General features: G+C 36.0%; 1 protein-coding gene across 2 annotated transcripts in view; it reads right to left on the bottom strand.

Moving 5' to 3' along the window:
• CDH13 (cadherin 13) overlaps positions 1–27,105 on the bottom strand; it is a 1,329,441-nt gene that overhangs the window by 543,207 nt on the left and 759,129 nt on the right. The window lies entirely within an intron of this gene.

The following is a 27,105-nucleotide window of genomic DNA, read 5'->3' as shown; positions in this document are numbered from 1 at the left end:
TAATTTTTTTTATTTGCATATCCAATTCATTGATCTCTGCCCTCTCTAATTAGTTAATATATGAACTGAAGAATATCCCCCTCAGTACTGCTTTGGCTGCATCCCATAGATTTTGAAAGGAAGTCTCATCATTGTCATTTTCATCAATGAAATTATTAATTGTTTCTTTGATTTATTCTTTAATTAACCAATTTTAGAGAATCATATTGTTTAATTTCCAATTAATTTTTGATTTGCTTTTCCATTTACCCTTATTATTATTTTCATTACATTGTGGTCTGAGAAAGTTACATTTATTATTTCTGCTCTTTTGCACTTGTTTGCAATGATTTTATGCCCTATTACATGGTTAATCTTTGTGATTGTGCCATGTGCTGTGAAAAGAAAGTGTATTCATTTTTGTCCTTATTTATTTTTTTCCACATATCTACTAACTCTAATTTTCTCTAAGATTTCATTCATTTCTCTTACCTCTTTCTCATTCATTTTTTGGTTTGATTTATCTAGTTCTGATACGGGAAGGTTCAGGTCTCCCACTAGTATAGTTTTTCTATCTATTTCATCCTTGACCTCAACTAGTTTCTCCTTTAGAAATTTTGATGCTATGCCATTTGGTGCATACATGTTGAGTACTTATATTTCCTCATTGTCTATACTTCCTTTTATGAGAATGTAATTACTTTCCCTATCTCTTTTGACTAGATCTACTTTTACTTTGGCTTTGTCAGATATCATGATTATGACTCCTGCCTTCTTTTTATCAGTTGATGCCCAATAGATTTGGCCCCATCATCTTACTTTTACCCTGTGTGTGTCTAGCTTCCTCATGTGTAGATAGCATATGGTAGAGTTTTGGATTCTAATCCATTCTCCTATTTGCTTGCGTTTTAAAGGTCTGATCTTTTGGTGATGTTTTAGAGAATTAGGGTACAGGTATTTTGCTTTTGCATTATTCCTTCTGAGAGTAGGGGAATGATAGTCATGTCAATTCCATAGGTAAGGGATATTGATGAGAGAGGTTATCCAAAGTGGATAGAGTGGGCAGTCACATCTTGCCAAGGGTCACTCTGTGGCCTCCTTAGCTATCACATGTGACTCTGTCAAGGTGTTGTGGCCTGATGGCTCCCAGAAATTCTTCTCTTTTTCTCTTTATGGTCTTTTTAAACTACCCTCCCCACCCTCTTCCTCTCACATATTGCTTCTGTCCCTACGAGCCCATTTGTTACCCTTCTTCTCTATAATTTGTCTTTGCCCTTGGAGCTCAGTCAGCAAATCTCTCAGATCAGTCTGTAGGGAAGGGGTGTTGGAGCTTGAGTTTCCCTGCCCTCTGAAAGCTTTTTATCTTCCCTTATGAGTTTGAACCAGGGTAGAATTGATCTGCAAAGCTGGATGTACCCTAAGGCCAAAAGCTCCAGAAAAGTGGGGGGTAAGATGGATTGTTTCATTTGGGACTGGGCTGCCTGCTCTATGCTTCTCCTCTAGCTGCCTCTACATCACCTGTGTTCTAAGCCATGAGTCTGGCACAGCTCTGCCGACAAGGTTCTCCCTTTGGAGAGCCACCACTGCAGGCTGAGTGCTGTAGGTAGGGGAGGGGTCCTGGGACTTTTTTTCTTCCTTCTCCTTAAACCAGCATGTTCTATAGTTCAGGCTTTTTGGGGGGCATAACTTTTAAGTTGTTTCCACAAGGAGGGTTCCCTAGCTCTGTTCTGTTGTTAGATAAGTTTTCAATCCCCTCGAACATTGTGTTTTTGATCGATGAGGAAGGGTTTGCAGAGGTCTGAATTTTTGCTGCCTCTAAGCTGCCAACTTCTACTTTTTACTATCTTACATTTAACTTTCTTCTTTAGTTATAATTAGAAATGCACTGAATGATAATAAGTTCTCTATAAGTTTGCCACTTCTTGACTAAGAAAGTCCAGAGTCCAAATCATGCTTCTGATTCTAGCTGTATGACCTTGGTCTGAACCTCATTTTTCTTATCTATAAATTGGGAATAGGATCTGACTTACAGAATTATTTTGAGAAACAATTGAGATAATATATGGATAGCTCTTTACATACCATGAGTCACTGTATGAGTTATTATTATTGGTATTATTATTCCTCAGAAGTTTGTTCCCCTTGACCATTCACTTGACCATGTGAAACATATCATCTCTATTTTAGATGGCAAAATTTCTTGGAATTTGATTTAGAAAAAGGCACTTGGGTAAAATGAAAAGGGAGCTGGCCTTAGAGTTAGGGAACCCAGGTTCAAATCTTAGCTTTTCTACTTAACATCTCTAAAATCTTGGGGAAATCACTTCCTTTACATTTGTCTTAAGTCATCTTATCCATACAATGAATATAGGGTCAGAGGAGGACAGCTCTCATTCTACTTATTTTTTAATTCATATATTTGTGCAAATCTTCCTCTGTTTCTCTGAATTTTAAAAATATTTTATTTTCCTCACCATTCCAAGGTTTGGTTATCTATGCCTCAGCTGATAAGTACTTGTTTTGATTCTAAGTGAAATGACTTGAGAAAATCAGAATGAATTGTTGAATTCAATATATAAAAAACCATCTGATTTCCAGAGAGAATCTTTTGGTTCTGCTAGTTACTGTTTGGTCTTAACTTTTTATCTTTTTCAAAACTGGTACCCCATCTCCATCCACTCATAAGTATTTTTAAATTTAGGACAGCATCAAAAGAGGAAAGTTTTAATTTATCACTTAGAATGGAGAATATAGAAGACTTTGGAAACATTTTGGAGCTTTTTACTGGACCTCTTGGCCAATTACCAATGGAACATTTATTTGTCCCATTTATATTTCCCCCCTTAAAAGAAGCTACAGAACAACACAGAGTACTTGAGTAAAAGATGACTGAGTTTAAAAGACACACTAAATTCTTTTAAATCCTTTTTTAATCCCTCAAATGAAAAGCAATGTATTAAAGTGTCCTAAATTTAAATAAAGGCATACAATTGAATCCCTGATACATTTTTTGGCATATTTCACTCTGTGCCTTGATCTATTTTGAGCTTCTTCCTCTAAGTTGTGCTAAATTGAGAGACAGAAGAAAAAGGGAGAGAAGAGTAAGAGGAGGAGATAGAAACTGAAAAGAAAGAATAGAGAGAGGGAAGGGAAGGGAGAGGAAATAGGGGAAGATAAGAAAAAATGGAAAGGGAAGAGAAAATCAGGGGAATGGAGTGAAAGGAAGAGGGATAAAAAGGGAAACATAGGGAAGGGAAAGGAAGGAAAGGGAAGAGAGGAGAGGAGAGGAGAGGAGAGGAGAGGAGAGGAGAGGAGAGGAGAGGACAAACAAAGACACAAAGATGCAAACTCATGAAAGAATAGAGGCTATAAAAAATATTCTCCAATTTGGTCTTCAAAAGAACTAGAGAAAATCTGCTCAAAGACAATGTGAGATACATCCTCAGAGCAGGCCCATGTCTTTTTTCTTTCAGATCTCTGGTATTTTCTACATGGCTACCAGTTATGCCATACAGGCACTATGATAACTTGAGTCTGACCTTGTTGTGAAATATGGCTTCACACCCAAAGCAAGCACCATACTATCCTCCTATCATCTGCCTCCAATTGCTCTAGGGTGCTGTTTCTTACTGGTTTCTGGCATGGTCTGCCTTCCTGCTTTCCTCAAATTGCTCTCAAGTTTTAGAAGACTCTCATTTTTTAAGTATCAGAAAGACTCAGAATCATTCACATAATACATGCAACAGTGTTTTCAAAAGAAAGTATTTTATAGTCTCCTCCTGGGGGTATTTCTTAATCTTTATCAACCACTTTACCTTTGTATGACTGCTGACACATCAGTTGTGTTTTATTTTGAAATGTTCTTTTGTACCAAAAAATTTCCCATCTTAAGTGACGATATTGAATCTATTTTTCATGTCCAGTTGTTTTGCCAATAGCTTGTCTGGGAACACCTTTACCTGATAATCCCCCAATCTAATAACTGCTAGTCTCTATAAGCAGATCACTCGCTACTTGACCATCAAGACAAATGTCTCTTCTACTTCCATTCACACACAGACTTGATATTTCTTTTCAACATTGACTTCCAATGAAAACTATAGTCTTTGTCCTGAATTTCAAGGCAATATTTTTTAGAAAATGTTTTTTTTTGGCTCCTGAGACAGTTACTAGCAGAATAAATAACTCTTCTAAGGCCCTGGGGTATGAGGGTCAGAAGAAATATTCTCTAAATACGATAAGGGTTCCCAGTGACTGGCATTCATTAAGGTTCAGCTTCCCACAGCAAACCTCCAACCAGCTCTCTGAAAATCTATGCTGATAATAAAGTTACTTACTATATCTAAATCTAAATGGTCTGAATTAGAGTGTTAATAATAAACAATTGTTCCAGTATGAACGATCAGGTCAGGTTTCAGACACAAATGTTAGAGAACTAATAATACATCTGGAAATGGGATGTAAGTTTTGAGTTGGGCTGCCAGCTGCAACAGGTTGGACTCAAGGAAAGGAGGTGTTGGGAAATGTTTGTATATTAAAATAACTGGGAAGAATTTGAGCCAGGTTGTAAGTTATATACACTTATTCTAACTATAGTTTTTCTGGAGTGGTTATAGGGTAGACATTGAGAAAGTAATATGACTGAGGGGACAGAGTATTAGAATTGGAATCAGAACAATCTGGGTTCAATTCTTATCTCTATTTGGCTATTAGCAAGTCACTTATCCTCTCTAGGCCTCAGTTTCCTCATCAATGAAATGCAAGAGTTGGACTAGATATTCTTAGAACTACCTTTTAGTTCTAAACTGATGATATTATGTAGAGAAAATCAGAATTTGGCAGAAAAAGGTCAGGATCTGAATCATGAGATGCACATCAGATTTGTTTCTAGCTGAGTTATTCTGTTTCTTTCAAAAACCAGCAAGGTGAATAGCATCCAAAGTCACTACTGTGCTTCTTCCCTCTCTCCCTCTCTCCCTCCCTCCTTTTCTTCCTCCTTCCCTCCCTCCCTCCCTCCCTTCCTCCCTTCCTTCCTTCCTTCCTTCCTTCCTTCCTTCCTTCCTTCCTTCCTTCCTTCCTTCCTTCCTTCCTTCCTCTGTCTCGCTCTGTCTGTTTGGCTCTCTCTCCTCCAATCTCAGCATTATCCTCTTTATATTCTTTCATTTAAACCTAGCTTAGATTTTCTTAAGCGTTTAGTGGGTATGAGGTAGAGGAATAAAGATACTGAAAGGGTGAAAATCTAATGTTGTGTGGTACTTAGTTACTTAGTCACCAAAGAACAGAATTAACAGAATCACAGAGATGGAATGCATTAAGAAGCCATAACACTAACATAACTGAAACAGAAATCTTTAGAAATCTTTGTAGTGGGTATTCAGTCTCTGCTCAAAGACCTCTAGGGAAGGAGGTTCCTTAGAGACTGCCCTTTCCCTTTTAGACACCTCTGATTATTAGCAAATGTTCCCTTATATGAAACTGAAATCTATTTCTCTACACTTTCTCCCATAGTCCCTAGTCCTGCCCTCTGGACCCAAGCAGAATCATCCTAAGAACTCCACATGACAAACCCTTTATCTATTTGGAGGCAGATATTATATTCCTTCCATCCTCCCCTCTAACTATCTCCCCATCTCTTTTCTTTTCTCTAGGCTAAACATCCAAAACATCCACAGCTTTCTCACATACTCATTAGAAAGGCCCTACTTTTGAGATGATGCCATCAGACATCAAAAATGGCACACATCAAATAGCACCATCACTTTATCCTTTTCAATTCGTATTCCTTGTGCTTGGTCAATAAATTCTTTGAAATGTTTCATTGAGTTTCAGTTTTCTTTCTGTCATCACTTCCTTGGTATCACCAAGAGAGCTGAGGTCCCTCCCACACATCTTTCATAATCCACTAGTTTCTGAAGATTTAACATCCAACCTAAAATATTAGCCTCAGGATATTTTTCCCCTCTGAAGATCCAATTCCACAGCAATTCTTAAAGCTCTTTCCCTAGAGGCAATCTAACTAAATCTAACTTTCCTAAGAAAGGCCCCCATATCTGAAACCACTCCAATGGGGCTGATTATTTTGATACTAGCATCAGCTTCAGGGTTAACTTCCTATAGCTAAATATTATTGAGGATGAAAAAATAAAAGAAGAGCTAGATATCCAGGTATAGTATAGTTTAGAGACTGAGAGGCTTGATATTGGCAATTTAATCCAAACAAAAGTCCAGGAGGAGGTACAGGAAGAGGGTAATGACCCTGGTCTTTTAATTTAGTTTTTGGCATCTGAGCAAATCAGTATCTACCAGAATTCTTCTTATTGTCTGCTAAGTAATTTAGACTAATTCTTTCCTAAAAGCTAAAGAATCTGTCTCTGAGACTTGATTTATCTGGTATATTAAAGTACAACATAAATAAACACTGATTCAACTTTCTGGTGGCCTTAGGTCATTTAGAATTGACTTACCAGTCATTTAAGGCCATAAAAGGACTAAAGTCTGAGTACCTAGATGATGTTCCAAGACTATGTAAGTAACCAAAGTCTGTAGTACTGACCAACCTCATTTAGGCCTGGAGATTAAAAGGGTCACATCTATTCAAACTAAGTATTATATTCTTTTTGAGTATCCATTTAAACCTATACCTGAGTCACCTGTTGTTAACTGTTGGATGACCTACAGGTGCCTCATTTTGTTCTAATATTGGACCCAAATTAGCAAGGGATTATCCTGAGTCCAGCATGTCATCATGTGGTGCTTGCTCAGAAATATCTGAAAGGAAAGACATTAAAAAATTGTTGATCTGGAAAACACAAGCTCAGTGGCTCAGACTATTTTTAGGGTGTGAAGGGAGGGTATAGGGAAACAGGATGCCCCCAAAAGAGTAAGATGAGTCTTATAAGAACTTTCTGTTTAGTCAAATGAAGATTTAGTGTTAGGAAAATCAATTGAATTTTTAAAAAAGACCATCTTAACGTAAGAGTGTTTCACCTTGGCTTTTGGCTTTTGTATAGATGTGATACACTAGCTTTCTCTATGGCTAAAAGAGTTGTAAGTCTGCTCTTTTCAGGAAAAGGCATTCTAGTCATTGCACCCTGCTATAGTAGATAAAGGTATAACTGCCATCAGGTGCTCTGAAGAAATGAAGGTCAGAAGCTAAAAATAATGGGAAGCAAGGCAATCATGAAGCCAGTGGAAAAAGCCTGAGGCCAGTAGAAAAGCAAAGTAAAACCAGGATTGATGGAAATAAATAAACATTTATATAGTTGGCTATGTGTTAAGAGATTTTTCCCAGGTTCTCATTTGATTCTCACACCAACCTTACAAAGTCGGTGCTATTTTTATTCCAATTATACAGTTAAGGAAACTGAGATAAATAGATGTTAAACAACTTTACCACTGCCATAAATTAATAATTATCTGAGGTCAAATTCCAACTCAGGTCTTCTTGACTTAAGGCCAAGAATTTTTATCTACTGAGATCCAGCTGCCATACAAGACAAAAGAAGCAGGTAATAAGATTCAGGGGACTTTATTTATGAGAAAGAATAAATGCTAAAACTAGCAGCTTGATAACATTGCCAAAAGACATTTATAGTCCACTGTCAAAAGTTTTAGTTTCCACCTGTTGTATGACCCCCCCCCCCAGACAAACATACTTCTTGCCTTTGTAATATGTTCCATAAATATGCTCCTTTGATGGTGAATCTTTGGTGGTGGATGGTTAATAGGCAAAATTCTCATATTACTTCATTAATTCCCCAAATGCTTTAGCTTCAAACTACTTGCAATAATGTATGATAAATAAAAGTATATATAACACTGGTGTGCTACTATAGTATGGTTCACTGTGTATGAGGAATCCTAGATTATTTTAAAGCTAAGAGAGTTTTTTCTAGTAACCCTACAATGTGGAGTAGAACCCCAAAGACTATATGGATGCTGATCATGTTCATAACTCTGATTATCTGAATTTTTTAAAAAATCATTTAATCATTGTTTATAATTATTTATATTTTATTTATTATTAACAGTTTTATTGAGATAAAATAAAAACCATTTTATATTTTCTTCAGTGCTTTTTCAACTATTTGTGGTAAATTCTCCCCACAGTATTAATTAACATGAATTTTCTGAGATGTAGACACTAATTTACATAATAGTTACCCTATTAATATTTGGGGAAGATGGTGATATCTAATCAGTCAAAACATTGGAGTTTTTTCAACTAACTACAACTATTTCCTTTCTGAATAAGAGTCTTGTCAGAAAAACAACCCCAAATGAAAGTTACTCAGATATAGCTGAATGGTTTCAGTTCATGATTAGAGGAAAATAATATCCCCTCAGGGCAAACCCAGGAGCTTTACAAAGTCCCTCTTCCTAAACTAGCCTGCTGTTCTCTTAGTATGCACAGATACTATTGTAGGGGGCCTAATGAGGAGAGAGTATATATCCTATCCCCTTCCAATGAGTGACTCAAAAGGGGGGCAGGGGAATGGCATGGTTTAAGGGATGCAAAGGACCAACGCTAATTTTGAAATTCTGACATTTTCATTCTTGGCAAAGATTTTAGAGAACTGGTAAGAGGAACTGTAGAGGTTAAGCTGATTCCCTCCCCCCAATGTATTTTTCGCATTATTTTTATTATAACTGTACTATATGTTTGTGTGACTGCATATGTATAAGCATTATTTATATGTATGCATTTATGTGTATGTACACATACATATATAAAATATGTAGACATATACATATATATATTCCTTCTACATTATGACTTTCCCTATCACATTTTCAAATATTACAGTTTGGCATAAAAAATTATATGTAAATTTTGGGGGAGTCTTGCAGGAACCATAGATAACACATGATGGCCAGCTGATGACACAGAAAGCATTCAGAAACTCAGATGTGCATAAAATGTTTGTATAGTATTATAAATATCAACATATTTTAATACCATATATATATAATTTAGTTTTTAACATTAACAAAAGTAAAATATTAGTCTGAGAAAAGAACACAAAAGCCAGCAGAGAACACACAAAGGTTAGAAAATGTAGATATCTTATCATTGATCTACAAATAACCTGTGACCAAATGCTTAATCAAAATTTTTAAAAAGGCACTGTAAATATCCCATAAAAGAAAAAAAAATTCATACTTCTCTGGTATGAAGGCAGGGCCAAAAATCTTTACATGGATTTTTCCCATGACAATGTGTTGTGCCCCTAATCCCCAATATTTGGAAGAGGTGGCTGTGGAAGGGATAGTTGTGAGTGTTTGTGTGTGTGTGTGTGTGTGTGTGTGTGTGTGTAGCTTATATAGCATATATATGTATATATATGCTGATAAGATTTGTAGATTCAACCATCTGATATCTATAACTATCAATTTACCTAAAGTGGGCGCCATTTTCCCAATGAAATATGCTCAGAGTTTCCAGTTCTGTTTCTGGTGATTACATGAATGCTTTGGGGCCTGCTTCAATTCATGTGGTGACCCAGCACTAAAATGTATTCTAATATCATGTAATAAACTCAGAGTGGTCCTGTGGTCTTTCCCTTGATTTGTATCTATAACAGGGGACAGACATTTTATCAGTTAAAAGGACAGCTTCCTGTTTTCATTTACCTATATGGAAATTTTTTGTTTGCTTTATTAACATCTGCTATGGGTTTTGGGGGATGGCTGGAACTCTCTGTCTCTCTCTGTCTCTCTGTCTCTGTCTCTGTCTCTGTCTCTGTCTCTGTCTCTGTCTCTGTCTCTGTCTCTGTCTCTGTCTCTCTCTCCCTCTTTCCCTCCCTTCCCCAACCAGGCTTATATTTCAGACTCTGGCTAGCTTATTCTACTTTGGATTCCTTTTCAGCAGTATATAACTGAATGTAGGTCTCATTGTGGATGTATCTATGCTTGGAGGCAACAATGTGAATTACAGAGATACAAAGACTGAGTCTAATGATAAATGTGAGAGTGTAACAAAATAGGCTGGTAGAAGGAAAGGCTTTTGTTTCCAAGATCACCATCAAAAAGAGGTGTGGCCTAGATGGAGCTGCTTTGTCATCAAAAGTGCTGGAAATAGTTTTAACAATGCAGTGCTGAGGTAAAATTTTAAATGCTTAATTAGCAGTCTTGACTGATTTATATTCTGATAAAATTTAGACATCAGCATTCTAGCAGATTGTAACAGTATTTATAATGTAAAGTAATGAATTTTATTGTAACTTACTTTTCATCAGATGCACACTTAGGAATATCCTGTGGTTACCATTCCTTTTCTGAATAGGGATAAATTATATTTTCCATAATTGATTTATATTGTATATCATATCTTTCTTTTTATTCTCTCTTTTTGTAAGTATCCATAGAAATAAACCATAAGGAAAATTGTTCCAAGGAAGCCAGGATGGAGGACCTAATGGCATGAAGATCATGAGAAAAGAGATCCTGACTCATCACAGGAGAAGCATTATCCCCCAGAAATAAATCTGACCTCACTACATTCCTAGATCCACAGTAGAGAGAATTCCCTAATAAAAAACAGAGAGAGCACTATCCTTAGTTCTTTGATGGACCAGCCATATTTTTCCAATTCTAGATATTATATATATATATATATATGTAATATATATATATATATATATATATATATATATATGGTGCTTACTTGGATTACTTGCTGAAAGTCACACATTGAATATTTAAGTAGTATTTGAACCCATGTTCTTCTTAACAACCATAGTTCCTCTCCATATGTTCACATTATATTTACATACTATGTATACAGGTATTCACAAATGCTTGCAAATATATACATTAACTATATTCATTACTATAATTTGATTTTTAAAGAGACATGACAATAAAATTGCAAATTCAATCTTTAGAAATTAAAAGGGAAAAGTATAAAAAGTATAAAATTAATGCAGCCAAGATTAAAAAGAAATTAGAAAATAAGGGGTGAAATTCATAGTTTCTTAGAAAGAGGTCTCATATCTAAAATATACAGAGAACTTTGTCAAATTTACAAGAAAATGAGCTATTCCTCAATTGACAAATGGTTAAATATATAAAGTTTTAGGATGAAAAAATTAACATTATGTATAACTATTAAAATATGAGATATCTCAGAGTCATTTTGATTTGCATTTTCTAATCAACAATGATTTAGAACACTTTTTATGATAAAAGGGCAAAATGACATATTTTGAAAGGTATGTGGGAAAATGGAAACACTAATACAATGTTGGTAGAAATGTGTAGCGATAGAATCATTTTAGAGAGTAATCTGGAATTATATTCAAAGAGTTATAAAACTGTGTATACTTTTTGACCCAATTGTTTCCCAAGATGACCAGGGATAAAGGAAAAGAATCCATATATTCTAAAATATTTTTAGCAGCTCTCTATGTGGTAGTAAAAAACTAAAAAATTAAAATGATGCCCCTCAATTCTGGAACAATTAAAAATCATGGTATATGATTGTGATCGAATATTACTGATCTGTAAGAAATGATGAGCACATTAATTAAAAAATGGAAGACCTATATGAAACTATGAAGTGTTAGCAGTAACAAGAGAACATTATATACAGCAAGAGAAATATTGTATGAAGAATAACTTATGAATGTCTACCTCCAGAGAAAGCACTGATAAATAGAAACAAGCAAGACATAGTTTTATAAATACATTTATCTTTCTGTCAGATGGTGCCTTCTCTAGTGAAGGGAGTGGAGGGAGAAACATGGGAATTTTAGTGTAACAAATAAATAAATAAATAAATATGTAAATTTTAAAGTAAAACAAAGAGAAAGCACTAGTCTACCAAAGGACAAAGACAAAGTGAACTCATAGAGACTCTTTGAATTGGAATTGTAAAGAGATCTTTCAAAGAATAGTCATTTGAAAATACTGTTGCCATTCAAAAGTAAATTTCTAAAACTGGATCTGTTTCTAATGTTAAAGCTTTATTCAAAATTAAGACACATTTTTTAAAAGTACTTTGAATATTGTAAATAAAGTTATAGTAACTGTATTTTAGTGAATAAGAATGTCAAAAAGTTTATAAATTAACTCAAAACCACAAAAAAATGAACAATGCAACATCACAAAAGTTAATCAGTAACATAATAGATTTAAATGACAATTATTCTGTTACCCTCTCTTAGTTCTGGGGTTCATTTTCCTTTTCCCCTTGTTGTATCTCTCTCTCTCCCTTCACTGTTTATTCTCTCATCAGCTTCCTTATTCCTTTACCTTTTCTGCTCTTCTTTTTATTGCTACATGTCCATTTCTCCACCATCTCTCTTTCATTTTTTTTCTCTCCTTTTAACAGTGACTGATAGTTTTTATCTCATATTTGTTGTATATTTAATCAAAAGCTGTGGCTATAGAAAACAGATTTGAGTTGTGGATTTTCATCTTTTTTTATGGCAATATGAAAACTGAATGCAATCCAAACCTCACTCTATCCCAAGGACTCAGCTTTGGGCATTTCCTAACCTCTGATTACACCCTCACTCCCTTTTGCCTTTTGTTCCTTGCAGAAAGTAGATATTTTGTCTATGTTACTCTTACATAATCCAAACTACTTAGAACAAAGAATTCTATTTTATTGTAGAAGCATAATTGCCCAGTTTCATGTAGATGCTAAGTAGTTAGGCATTTTAAAATATAGATTATTAATAAAATTCCTCCATGATCTGAACCCTTAAAATAGAGTGCCCTCTTGTCACCAAGATAGTTGTCTCACATTTTGAACTTCTGTATATTCAAATAGCTACCACATCTCATCTATCCACAACATTCTCTGCATAAAAAAATATAGGCTACAATTATATAATAAAGATTTCCCCCACTCTATTTATCAAAGAAAGTTAATTTCGTTGCTAATTTAAAAAGAAAGCATGGGGGAATTTTAAAAAAAATATAAAATATGAAGACAAAATCCTCTAAAGAAGAAAGAGAGAATAGGAAGAGGAGAAAGAGTGAGAGATACAGAGACAGAAATATTCAGTGAATTTTTGTTCATTTTTTACCATTAGGCCAATTCTGTTTAATAGAATGTTATTTTCTTCAGGTTTTGGGGGAATTGGGTCCTCTTACAAAACATGCATTTTATTTTATTAATTTTCTTGCATTATTCTCATTTCTTTTCCCAATTTTCCTTTACTTTCTTATTTCTTTCTTTGACTTTTCTAGGAATCCTTGTTCAGGTTGATTCCAATTAGCATTTTTTCTTTGTGGCCTTTCTTATAGCTGTTCTCAAAATATTATCTTCTAAGCTTACATCTTGGTCTTCTCTGCCACCATAGTAGCCTTTTCTGGATATTTTTGTTGTTTGTTCATTTTTCCAGTCTTTTTTTCTTTTGGACTTTGGAAATTATGTTCAAGTTAGGTTCTGCTCATGAAGGGGTGGGGAACACTCTGCCAAGTTTCAGACATTTTTTGATGCTGTTTTCAGAGCTAATTTTTGGGGGACCACAAGTTTTTGGTGCTTCTAAGGGGGTTTGATACAGGGAAATGTGTAATCACTGATGTCTTGACCTGATCTTTAGATTTTACCCTATTTTTCTGTAGCCACAATATCAACCTGACCTTGGATTTGGGATCAGAGCCCCTATTCTCCAGTAGCCACAAGTTCCTGTGATCCTTTCTATTTTGGAACTGAAATCAGTAACCTTGCCCCCTTGTTACCAGCTGTAAGCACTCCTCTCTGTTCTAGAACTATGACAAAGAACTATGTATGTGTGATAGAGTTTCCAAAATCAACACTAATTGCATCCAGGGGCACAAAGGGTCCCCAGTAATGTCTTCTGACCATTTATCTCACCCTTCCCCATTCCTAAAATCTTCTCTGGGCTCAGAGCTCCCTGTGAAGCTGGTGCTGTGGGCTGTCACATACTTCCAAGGCTTACCATAGATGCTGCCACATCACTGTGCTAACTCCCATCCCAGTATCACTATTTAAAAAAATTAAAAGAAGGAAGGGACAGATGTACCCTGATGAAGGAGGCTTGGGCCTTGAGGTGTGGAGACGGGGAAAGAGAGGAGAGCTCCCTTCTCCACAAAGTGGGGTTCAGGGGGGACAGCAGCTGTAAAGGGTTGGCTCAGAGAGGAGAGGGGGTTTGAAGGTTTTCCCCCTTCTGCCTTCCCTCCTTAGCAAAAGCTGCTCTCCCCAATTCGCTCTTGTCTTTCTTGTCCCCCCTCCACTACTCGAGACCCAAAGGTCTCCCCTTGATCTGTTCACTCACACTCAGCTTGGGGAACAGATAACTTTAATATTAACTCTATCAGATAATACAAAAAGGAATAATGGGCAGGGAAAAATGGGAAAGTGAAAGTGGGGAAAAGGGGTCCCTGTCTCTATCTAAACCCTTTTCATCCCTTCTCAAGTTGGGGGGAACTCGGGCCTTGGCATCCTGAACCATCCCCCCCCCCCCAAGAGAAAGTCAGGTTGACTCACCCCTGGGCAACAGGAGCTGAGGTAAAGTCTGCTCAGGTTTCTCTTTAGAAAGTCCCTTCAATTGGGAAGTGTTGGTGGGAAAGATTTCCAGTCACCAGCAGGAAAAATGGGTAACCCTCAGGAGAAAGTCTTTATCCACCTTCTCTCTTCCATGTCTCAAGTCGGAGAGACCCTCACTGTTCTCCTCACCAGAGTCTTCTCTCCTCAGGAAATTCACTCCTGGGGCCCCTCCCCCATCGAGGTGATCAATTTCACATACTCTTCAGTCTGGCACTTTTTCTCTAGTGCCAGCCACTGTCACAATCACAGACCTCTTTTGCCTAACTCTTAAATTGTCTTATATGGGAAAAATGTCTCACTTTGCCCTTTTTATTAGATATGTTGCTACAAAATTCAGTTTGAGATGTTATGTTACAGTTATTTGGAGTGGAAAGTTGAGAGAATTCAGCTGTATTGCTTCTTGACTCCACCCCCCAATATCATATCTTTTAATATCCTTTCTATGGATGATTTTCATATTATACCCTCTGGCACACAGGCTTGGATCAGAAATTATAATATACCTTATTTTCCATGGACACTTTTGGATCCTTATGCCACCATTAAGCAGAAGCCACCCTTTTCCCTTTAATATTCATTCCATCTTGTTGGGATTCTTTTTGCTTATATATATATATATATATATATATATATAAACCAGGTACATAATAATGACATATATATATATATATGTCATTATTATGTTCCTGGTTTTTGGTCTTCTTCTTCACTCAATACTCTGCTTCCTTAAATACCCTAAGATCACAGATCCTCAATCTTTTAATCTTTCATGACCTCTGAGATCAATTTCCTGCGAGTGGTCATACCTTACACTCTTTCCTCATCTTCTATAATTTTATTTTATTTTTTAATAAACCCTTACCTTCTATCTTGGAATCAATATTGTGCCTTGGTTCCAAGGCAGAAGAATGGTAAGGGCTAGGCAATGGGGGTCACATATCTAGGAAGTGTCTGAGGCCTGATCTGAACCTAGGAACTCCTGTCTCTAGGTCTGGCTCTCAATCTACTGAGCCATCCAGCTGCTCCCTTCTCCTATTATTTTAAATTGTACAAGATTCCAGAATTGCTAGCACTTCTACTTCGCTGACAAGGGAAAAACCTAAAGAGACTCATCTTCTGTATTTTAAGCAATCTCTCACAAGTTGATTAATTAGATTAAATTGTGTTATTATATCATCAGCTTATGGGACCAAAAGGTCATCAAGAAGATTCAGAAGGAAAGTAATTCATCTCATAAAATCAGTCCCCAAATATCACAACATCTAGCTACCTGCCAGGTTGTAACCTGTAAATAGTCTAAATTTTGTAGAAAAGGCTTCTAGTCAATGTATTTTATTATCAGGGAGTCCTCTTCAGTCATAAAAAAAAAAATCTCATTTGTGGTCTGGCAATGGATGAGTGACACAGTGACAATTTTCTCATCATTCTAAAAATTCAAAAATTGGGTCCTATGAAGCGAAATGTTCATCCAATTTCCACTGATTCCCCTCTGTTTAATGGCCATGTGAGTATGGGCAATAAGCCGACAGACACAAACTATTCACATATCTGAATGGAGCAGCTGTTGTCAAACACCATGCATGATTGCCCATCAGCAACATCCAAATGAGGGCCAAAGAACTGGACTTTCAGTCTGAGAGCCTGTGTTTGGAATTTGCTTTTGCTCTTTGCCCTCTGTGTGACCTTAGGTAGGATGTTTTGTCTCCCTGGTCCTCAATTTTTACACCTGTAAAATGAGGAATTTGGACTAAATAATCTTTGTGGTCCCTTTCAATGGAAAATCCTATGATACTATAATATTCCAGAAAATAGTAGAAAAAAGACAAAACAATATGGAGAAAAGAAGTAGAAGAAAACTTGGCACAGAAACTTAGAGCCCACTATCACTGGCTTATTTTCCCTTTATCAATTAAGATTAATATATCAAAAGTAAGAACTATTTCAGTGATGATGCTCTTTTGATCAATCTTTCCATCAATAAGTGCCAGGACCCATCAAATACCATGCTGTTTGACATGGTCTACATGGAAACCAGGGATTGCAAAGTAGCCCCCAAGAAGGATGGAAACACCCACTGAAACCCCCCTAAGTGACTTTCATTATTAACATCCCTATATTATTGGAATTGCCATAATTATTATTCTTACTTAGCCCCAGGAAAAATAGATGAGAGCAACATGCTTGCAGGGTTAATACAGATGTCCTACTCTGTCCCCCCAGGACATTACTAGGAGAGCCCACTTACAAAATTAAACCCAAGGATTCTTATATACCCACTCTGATAGGACCCTCTTTTCTAGGCATAAAAACTTCTGGCAAATCTGTGCTCTGAATTCCCTAACCTATATCTAGGTCATGTTGATTCTACCCACTGATCCTCTCCTTAGCAACAATGTTTCATTGGCTATCTCCCTGGGCTTCCTGTCTGTTGTTAGGTTCCATGGAAACATGCATGTTGAGAATGAAACTGTGTGCCAAGTAGATGTGTGATTATGAGGGTATAAAATAAAGCCAGTCCTCAGCCAAAGTGGAGAAGTTTATCCCGTGAAACCTGTGCTTTAGGTTGAATGCAAAAACTGTGTCCCATCCATCATTTTGTCGACATCATCCCACCTCCACAACCCCATCCCCTGTGTGAGACTGTCCCACCCCACAGCAAATAAGTATTTATTAAGTATCTAATATGAACTAGGTAATAGGGATACAAATATAAAGAATTAATAAATTCCCACTTTCAAAATGCTTGCATTCTAATGGAGACAACATATACATAAAGTTGTATATAGAGAATAAACGTGAAGGAAATAAAAACAAATAATGACAAAGTAATGAAATGGGAAGGAAGACACAAGTAGTTGTAGGGAGCAGGAAAGTATTGATGTAAAAGGTAGTATTGGAGCTGTGTCTTGAAGGAAGAGAAGTATTCTGTAAGCCATAAGAAAAGAAGAAATCCATTCTAGGCATGGAAGTGGTTGGAGAGAAGGGGCACTATGGCCAGTATAAAAGCAAACAGATGACAAATGGAAGTATTTGTTATTTGAGCAATGATGAAGACTAGTTAGGCTGGATCATGGGCAAGAGTCAAAATATAGACTAGGATAAATCTGTAAATATCCTTAAAAACTAAACTGAAAACTTTATATTTTATCCTAGAAACAATAGAGCCACTGGGGTATATTGAGTATAATAATAACACAGTGGGATCTGTGATTAAGGGAAATAACATTCTCACCAATGTGGATAAAGAACAGGCATATGGAGAAACTTGAGAGAAAGAAAACAGTTAAAAAGCTTCTGCAATAATCTTGTTGAGAGGTGGTAGAGATCTGAATTAGATGGATAACTGTGCAAGTGGAGCAAGACTGATTGTAAAGTACTATATGAAGAAAGAAATATCAAGATTTGTCAACTGATTAGATATTCAGTATAAGGGAGATTGTGAGTTCAAGGATGATTCCAAAGTTACAAACCTGGCATTTTAGATAATAAACCCAATGGATCGAATAAAGTTGTCAGGAGAATTTGTAGAGAAAAAAGAGAAGAAAACTCAAGACTGAGTCTTGAAAAATATACCCATTCTTTTTCAATCTCATGCCTTGGGCTCCATCTATCTGAACCACCTACACTCCCCAAAATGACTCCCACCTCCCTAATGCTAAGCTCCGCAATTTGTTCTCTTGCATAAAGGAAACTGAAGTAGATAGATATTGATTTCTCTATAACAGGCTTCCACTTTTTCCAGAAGAGGGAATGGAATATGTGATGCTTGAGAAGGAAATTAATGTAAATAGGGAACCACAAAAAATGTAGAATTCTGTACAGATAACGATTACCTTTTGTGACACAGAATCAATCTTGGGACAAAGTAGGCCTTCTGACCCTAACTCACCTTGCTGTGATTGGACATTACCCAGGGGAGAGCTGAAAAATCAATCCATTTCTCACCAAAGTGTCACAGTGAATAAGCTCATGACTAAAGTGAAGATATTAAGCTCTCTCTTGGGGATGGTATTGGAGGGTTCCATTTGGGGTCTGACAAGAAAATACTGCCCAGAAAGGCTAAGCTTTTCTAAACCTGGTTGTGTATCCCCACTTTATTGCTCTTAAATGATGAAAATGGATAAGATATTTGACAGTGGAAATGATTCTTAATCCACTATCTGACAGCCAGACTGCATCTAAATGCCAAAGTTCAACAAAGATATCTGAGAAATATAAAAGTGTAATCACAAAATTTAATATCAACTTGTGCAGGATGATGCCAAAAAGAGAAAACACCATGGGAAAGCATCGTTGGAAATAAAATTCCAAGTGGCTTGTTGCCATTTAAACCCAGTTAATGGTTCCCCACTGCCTATATAATAAAGTTTATATTCTGTAACTTGACATTCAAGGTCCCTCACAATCTGGCCACTACCTATTTCTTAAACTTTATCTCCAAATTCTCCTTTAATTGAACCCCAATCTCCATTCACATGGGTCCATTTCTAAGTTATGATCCTAGGATGAATAGCTGAAAGTCACAGAGTTATTCTAATCCAAGCCACTTGACATGGAAGAAACAGGCTGAGGGGAGAAGTGACTTCCATGTCACCATTTCCTTTTACAGCCCATTTTACAGATGAAGAAACAGGGGTAAGTGACTTGCCTGGGGTCACACAGAAAGCAAGTATCAGGGGCCAGATTTCAACTTAAAAAGACATCTTGATTCTAAGCCTAATGCTCTATCCACTGTGCAACCTAGAAAAGATACAGAAGCTTTAGGCCTCTGAAACTAAATAAATCAATAATTAAATCATATTTTACTCATGTACTTTTTATAAAAAACAAAACAAAACCCTGTGCACACATTCTTATTCTTCACTTTTGCTCATCTCCTTTTCCCTTCCTATACTGTCTTCCCTTTTTTTTTCTCTAATGATTTAAACCTTTCATTTATTTTTTGGGGGACTGAACTTATGATTACATTTTTGTGGGCAGCTCCTATTGAAGAAAACCCCTCTATCTACACAGATTGCCACCCACTTTGGAACTTATAATGTTAAAAAAGCACTGAGTTCAGTAAATCACATAGGGTCAGAGTTAGTAGTAAGTCAGAGGCATGACTTGCACCCAGGACTTCCTGACTATGAGATTTACATTTTATCTACAATGCTACATTGTTTTTCAAAATAATAACTACCTTTTAAGGACATAGTCTAGCTTCTTCTCTTTCTGGAAACCTCCTGAGGCCACTCCAGTCTTCCCAGAGGCACAGCAATGTTATAAGAGCTCTAGTCACTACCAAGTTGCTTAGCATTGATCTCAATATTGCCTTTTGTATTATGGTGAGGTCCAGAATAGTGTGATAATGAACCTTAAGAAATCATTGCACTATAAACCATTGCAAAAATCAAATTTGTATTGCATATTTCTAATAGACTGGAAGCAAAGAACTTATATTACATTATTATAACTTTGAATAGTACAAATTCAAATACATGAGATCAGTTCAGGAGATTCATTATTAGTACTGATTGGGACAGCTATTGTACTATTTTCAAGCTATTATTTTCATTTCCCAATGCCCCCCTATTTCTCTCTCTCTCTCTCTCTCTCTCTCTCTCTCTCTCTCTCTCTCTCTCTCTCTCTCTCTCTCTCTCCCTCTCTCTCTCTTTCTCTCTGCCTCTTTCTCTGTCTGCATTACATTTGTTCTCCATGGATAATTAAAAAAAAAACTCTTGAGGATTTTTGAATTTATTGCTGAGAATTGCATTAGATAAGTGTTTGGAGATTATTCAATTATTGAATAATAACTACTTCTGCTACACTTGGAAGACTATGGATTTGGTGTTTATTTTATCATAAAGCAGAAATGAGAGTCACTTTGGAAACATTGCTTTGAAACATGAGAGTCAGTAAGGACTAGAAAGGAGAAGATGAAAAGAGAATATTAATACTAGCTAGCATTTATATGCAAAGTGCTTTAAGCATCTTATCTCATTCCTCACTCCACCTTGTGAAATATGTGTTATTATTACACCCATTTTACAGTAGAGAAAACTGAGGCACAGAAATATTAAATGAGTAGCCTAGTTATTTGCTAATGAATATCTGATACAAGATTTAAACTTAGGTCATCCTGATGCCAAGTCCCATGCCCTATCCATTGTGTCATCTTGATGTCTAGGTAGAAGTCAATAGGAGAAGAGAAAACCACAGAAGCTACAGACAGAAGAATGCAGTCCAGAAGCCCTGATCAGGGAAGAAGAAAATAAAGCAATATAAGACAAGAGCATCACCTGAGATCTTAGACCTGAAAAAAAGAACTTAGAGCTTGCATAACATCCCCTGTTAAACTGAGGATGAAGGAAATGGACTTTGCTATTGAATGCAGATTGGAGGAAAACTTTAGTGCTTGAAGTTATTTTGAAGGAAGATGGATTTTCTGCTGTGAGGTGAAAATCTGGATGGCCTTGTCTGTCTTTCTCTGTAGTGACATCTATATCTTAAAAGCTGACTGAAGTCAGACAGCATCTGCGGTTAGGGGAGTGGACTTGATTGAAAGAAAGCTCTGATACTGAAAGCTGATTGGAGAAAAGAGCAATCTTTTATGGTTTGAAAATCTGGCTGTTTGCTCTTCTTTCTCTTTACCATCATCCAGAGCTTGATAGAAGAGAATCAAACCCCTTAGAGGCTTCACTGGGTTGTCCTTTACTGCTTGACCTGGCTACAGAGGAAGAAAGTATTCACCACTCAATGTTAAAATATGCCTAGCTCTACAGATTCCATGTCTTAAGGAAACTGCTTGTCACTGAGTATGATAGCGGAGTTTTTCTATAAGAGTTTATATTCATTTCATGGCCTAAGAGTTTCAGAGAAGCAGTTTTGTTTGGGAGAATGATAAGGCCCAGAAAAGAAGAGGACATACTGAACAGATAGTGTACAGTACAGACTTTTCCTTAACATGGCCAAGACATCAGCCTGAAGTCCAGAGTCATGAGTTGCCTTAGACATATGGGTTTCCCTACTCACTGCTAGTTTGCTATAATTTTCCTGCATTTCTTTGCTTCATTATTGTAGGAACATTCAAAACTCCCAAGAGCTCTTCTCCTCCCCTACCTCTTATAACAAAATGTATGTACATATATAAAGTTTATTTTACTTTATTTTTTAATCCCTTACCATATGACTTAAAATCAACTGAGTATTGGTCCAAGGCAGAAGATGGGTAAGAATTAGGCAATAAAAGTGAAGTGACTTGTCCAGGGTCACTTGTCTAGGAAGTATCTGAGGCTAGATTTGAACCCAAGAATTTGGGTCTCTAGGCCTGACTAACAATCTACTGCATCACCTAGTTGTTCCCGTACATAAACTTCCTGCCACAGACATTGTGAGAATGGGTGTTTTTGGACATGTATGAGTAGGTTGACTTTTATTTGATTACTCCTTTTGTCTTTTCCTTTAAAAAAACCTGTTGAAGTTACACTTCTTAATTTTGCTTTGGTGTTTAGTAAATATTTATTGTTTAAGAATCTCAGTTTCATTGTGTATAAATAGGAAGCATCCTGATGGGTGCTCAGAAGCGACAGTGATAAGTAGAAGGATTGTAACTCCTCCCATACTAGAGATACATCGAGGATTCTGAGGGTGACTTGAAGTACTATAGTCAGCTGTGTCCAGTCCTTTCCTCCTTTATGGGGGTCAGGGATAAACCAGGTATATCCCCATGAATAAAGGCTGAGGTGACTGTAAGTACAATATCTATGCCATATTCATGCTACATTATTTTAAAAGAAGATTTTATTGTTCTGTTCTACTCTTACATCACCTATCAACATTATGAAAAAAGTCAGTCTAAGCTTCCACATGCCATGGCCCCCAACTTTTCAAAAAATGTAAGGAGTATCTTCCTATATCCCTTCTGTAGTGTTATGCTGGATTATTATATTTGCATAACATTAAATTCTGACCGTATCTTTTCACTTATATTATTGTAGCCATTGTGTATATTGTTTTTCTGGTTCTATTTATTTCACTTTTCATCACTTCATCCAAGTCTTGCCAGGCTTCTCTATATCCAGAATATGCATCATTTCTCTTAAGACAGTAATATAGCACTAAATTAATATACCAAAAGTGGTGAACCTGTTCCCCAATTGATGTACATTTCTTTGTTTTTAGTTCTTTTTAAAAATATATAACCAAGAGTGTGGTTATGGGTAATTGGTATATATGAGGGTTTTCTTTATTTTCTTTCTTTTTTTTTATCACAGACTTCCTTGGACTATATCCCTCTAGGTTAGAGAAAAAGGACATTTTAGTTATTTTCTTAACTTAATTCCAAATTCCTTTCTGAAATAGTTGGACAAATTCGATAATCACTTGTTGCATTAATGGACACAATATATTTTAAACAAAAACAGAGCTTTTTAACAACCCCTAGTAGCAGTTGACTAAGACCAGACCATTGGAGGCTATTGAAAGTTATCTGATTTCCAATGAAAAACAAGAAAAAAGCTACTTTTGACACATGTAGTATTTCAAACTAAGTTCAATATTTAATGGGGTAGATAGAATATTTATTTAAAGAATCCATTTAAATATATCTGCTTTCCTACCTATAGGTTGGTTTTATAAATGAATAGAAGACCATTCAGGTTTCTTTTGTTAATATGTAAAGGGCTACACTTTCTAAAAATAATTCATTATAATCTGAATTTGCTGCAACCAGAGAATAGTGAGATGATAAGGTTTCCACCTCCAGACTTTGATAAAACATTTGAATTTCAATTAGAGGCCACTGAGTAATGCTGCAGCTTCCCAGTGCATAAAGAGTAATATAAAGAACATTTCAAATGTTTTATGTTATGGATCATACTCTTTCTGAAGTACAGGTGACATAAAAGACAGGGATAGAAGAAGGAAGATAAGAAGAAAAGGAAGATAATGCAAAAGCAGAGGAGAAAGAAAAAAAGAAAATAGGAAGAGGAGAGGGAAAAGAAAGATGAAAAAGGGGAGAGGATGATGAAAAGGTGCATAAGGAAAAGAAAATGAAGAATAGGAGTGCACATGAAAAAGAGATACAAAGGGGAGGTAAATTTAAAACAAGAGGAGGGAGAGTAAAAGGAAAGAGAAGAAGAGGAAAAAAGAAGGAAAAGATTAAAAAGTAGTTAGAGAAATAGGAAAAAAAGGATCGCCATCCCTGTAGAGTAAATGTCAGTCATTTCTGGCTGAGATGAATGTCTTGATAGGAATGTACTGGGTAAAAAGATCCATCCCTCTCTTCTCTCCTTAGGCTGTACCTTTCACTCAATCTGCACCCACAATGGCTTCATAGTTTTTCCTCAGTGGGGTGATTGCCTACTACAACTAAATTTCCTGAGATTCTAGGCATAACCATTGTGGGTGGCTATAATGTAGCTCTTGAGTCCCTAGATTATGCTTCCTTCCTACCAAATCAGTCATCTAACTAGGTTCAATCTTAATAAAAATTTACATTAAAAGAACAAAACAAGAATAATTATAATACTCCACTCAGAAAATCTTGGTTTCATTTCCCCATCAATGTACACAGTTTCAATGAGGGATAATGGGAAAAAAGTTTAAATTACCAATTCTAGTGAATTACATGTGTAGGGAACCCATATATCTGGAATAACTCAGCTCTGGAACTTCAGATATTCCATATGTATTAGTCACACAAAATTTCATTGATGGTCATTGTATGATATTGTGTAGATGTGGATGTTCTATCATTGGACTTTTCTAATGATAATCCTTATTGATCTTTATTGGGTGACAAATTATTTTTGCAGAATGACCTCTTTTACTCTGCCAAGCCCCTTCACTTTACTGTAGGGGAGTGATTTGCTCCTTCAAAAATGGCAGAAATCCACATAGCCTGAGAACTACAAAGCCTTTTCCAGTTCTGCTTCCTTGAAGGGGCCCTGAAAGAATGCTATTTTCTGATGCTATAGTGAGGCAAATGAATTAAGAAGTAGAACTTTTCTTCTTCAAACCTTGGCATCTATTCTTTGACCAAGCTGAGTAATCCAAATCTTGGTCCCCTCAGGAAGGGTTTTCATTCCTAGGTCATGAAGATTAAACAAATTCCAACTAAGCCCTAAAAGACAACATATATATTTTCCAGTAATCACAAAATATTTGTAACATTTAGAGTTTCTCAGCTAAAAAGTTATCCTTCCATATGGAAAATAGATTCTGGGAAGTAAGACTCTCTTGGCTATCTTTGCTCTGAGTCTTTGCTCTTGTCTTTATGGACTGCTGTCTTAGTGTTACTCAAATACACAAGTGTCAAATTTGTGTTGTTTTTTTTTTTTACCTCTTTAAACACCAGTTCGGTTAAATCATTGCTTTTACAATAAAAAAAATTCCTTCCTTTCATGACTATTCTAATGCTGCTTTCTCCTAATTTTCTTCCAATTCGCTTAAGTCTTCTAAGCTGCATCTATCCTACTGCTTCATTTTCCAGCTGTTCTTTCTTTCAAGGCTTTTACATTATGAGTGTATTGAACTGAGGATCCATGACTGTGAGCAAGCAATACTGAGCACATTTATTATCTAAGCCCCCTAATTATAAGAAATTATTCTGAATTTAATCCCTTAAGACAGGAAGGGAGGCTTTCGTTCAAGTGCTGTCTTTAACATATAATCCCCCCTTCTATGAATCCTATGAAGGTGAAGAAAATTTCGTACCAGTGTAACTTGAAGTCATCTGAGTTTTTGTACCTTGTCCAAAGTTCAAATGTAGCTCCATGACATAATATCTTTATTTCCCATCCTTTCATACATCTATAATATTGAATGTCTACCTTTCATGGAAAAATTATCCTTTTTAATATTCCTTTCAATCCTATATCTTTGTCCCTCCTTCATCTTCCTTTTCTCCTCTCTCTTCTTGTTCTCCCCATTTCTGCTGTTCCTCTTCTTCCTCTTTGTTCTATTTTCTCTTCTCCCTTTTCTTATTCTCCAGCTCTCTCTTTCTCTTGATATTTAACTATAAGAGCTTAATACTGTTTTAGCGGCCTAAGAACTTCAGAGAAGCAGCTTTGTCCAAGAGTCTTCCTTTTTCTCCTCTTTTGTGATGTTAAGAAAGTTACTTCACCTCTCAGTGTTCCAGACAATTGAAGATTAATTGTTGCATTGGTTAATAGACTTCTATTGGGCAGAACTCCGAGTACCACTGAAATCTCAGGACTAGTCACTTTGCCTTATTCTCTGTGGGAATAGTCTTTCTTATACACCTAAGACCTAATTCAGTCTTTCTTATACACCTAAGTTTTTTGTGATGACTCTTGAGAATTCCTCCATTAAAACCAGTTGTTGTCATCTACATATGTGTTTATATACACAAGGATGCATGTAGATATAGATATAATATGCATATATATATAAAACAGTATAGTTTTTTGACAAGTGAGAAAACTGAGGCCAAGAGAAGGAAATTGGCTTGCTCAGAGTAATATGCTACCTAATGACAGACTGACTATGAAACCAACCCTCTTTTTCCAGTGCTAGGCATATTTTTTTTTGGAAAATTCTATTTAATAAGTCAATTTAGAATATTATTCCTTGGTTACAAAACTCATATTCTTTCCCTCCCCTCCCAGTACCCCTCCTGTAACCAACACACAATTGCACTGGGTTTTACATTTGTTCTTGGTCAAAGCCTATTTTCATATTGTTGATATTTGCACTAGGATGATCATTTGGAGTCTATATCCCCAATCATAGCCCCCTCGACCCAGAGGCATCGTCTCCCATTTAGAAGATGAGATTTATCTATGTATGAGTTATGGGAATAATTGGTTTTAAAAAATGAGAGTAGTTAGAAAAGATTGCAGATTTTTTATTTTGCAAAGTGTGGAATAGAGAATAAAAGTTTATTAAAGATAAACAATACTCGACACAACATGTATATCTCATTAAATCCAACCATATTTTTGATTAGGGCAATATGAGACAAGACCACTTCAAATGAGATTTGACAGCAGGTAAATTACACAGTCTAAGAGTTTAAGTTGATCTACAGAACACAAATGTCGTGATTATAAAAAGAATTTGTGTAGTAGAAAATATATTCATTCATTAATGAAAAAGACAGATAAACCAAAAACATCATATTGCACCACAATTTTAAGCAGCCTACCTGCCAGCATAATAATGGCAGTAATTCATGCATAAAATACTATAAAAGTCCATTAAGCCAATATCAGTTTATTCAAAATAATATATAATTCAAACAGTTCTTTTCCAGCTAAATCAATACTCTATTGTCATAAACAAAGATAAAGATATTTATGAACAGAAGATATCTTAGAGATAATAGGATTTAGTGATAAAATGTACTTTAGAGGTCATCTAGTCTAACTTCCTCATTTTAAAAGTAACAAAATTGAGTCCAAGTTAGGCTGAGTGACTTGCCCAAGATCAAACATGTAATAAGTAGTAGAATCAAGATTCAAACCGAAGAACTGCAATTCAAGATCTCCACTAATTTCCTTGTTCCATGCTGTGTTCATCTAGTGATATCATTGATGAGGAAATGAAAATGTAGAAAGGCAAGATAATTAATAAATTTTATTCCCATGCAATCTCAC

This window comes from Monodelphis domestica, chromosome 1, assembly GCF_027887165.1.
Source record: "Monodelphis domestica isolate mMonDom1 chromosome 1, mMonDom1.pri, whole genome shotgun sequence".
NCBI lineage: Eukaryota > Metazoa > Chordata > Mammalia > Didelphimorphia > Didelphidae > Monodelphis > Monodelphis domestica.
This window is presented reverse-complemented; position numbering and strand designations above follow the sequence as displayed.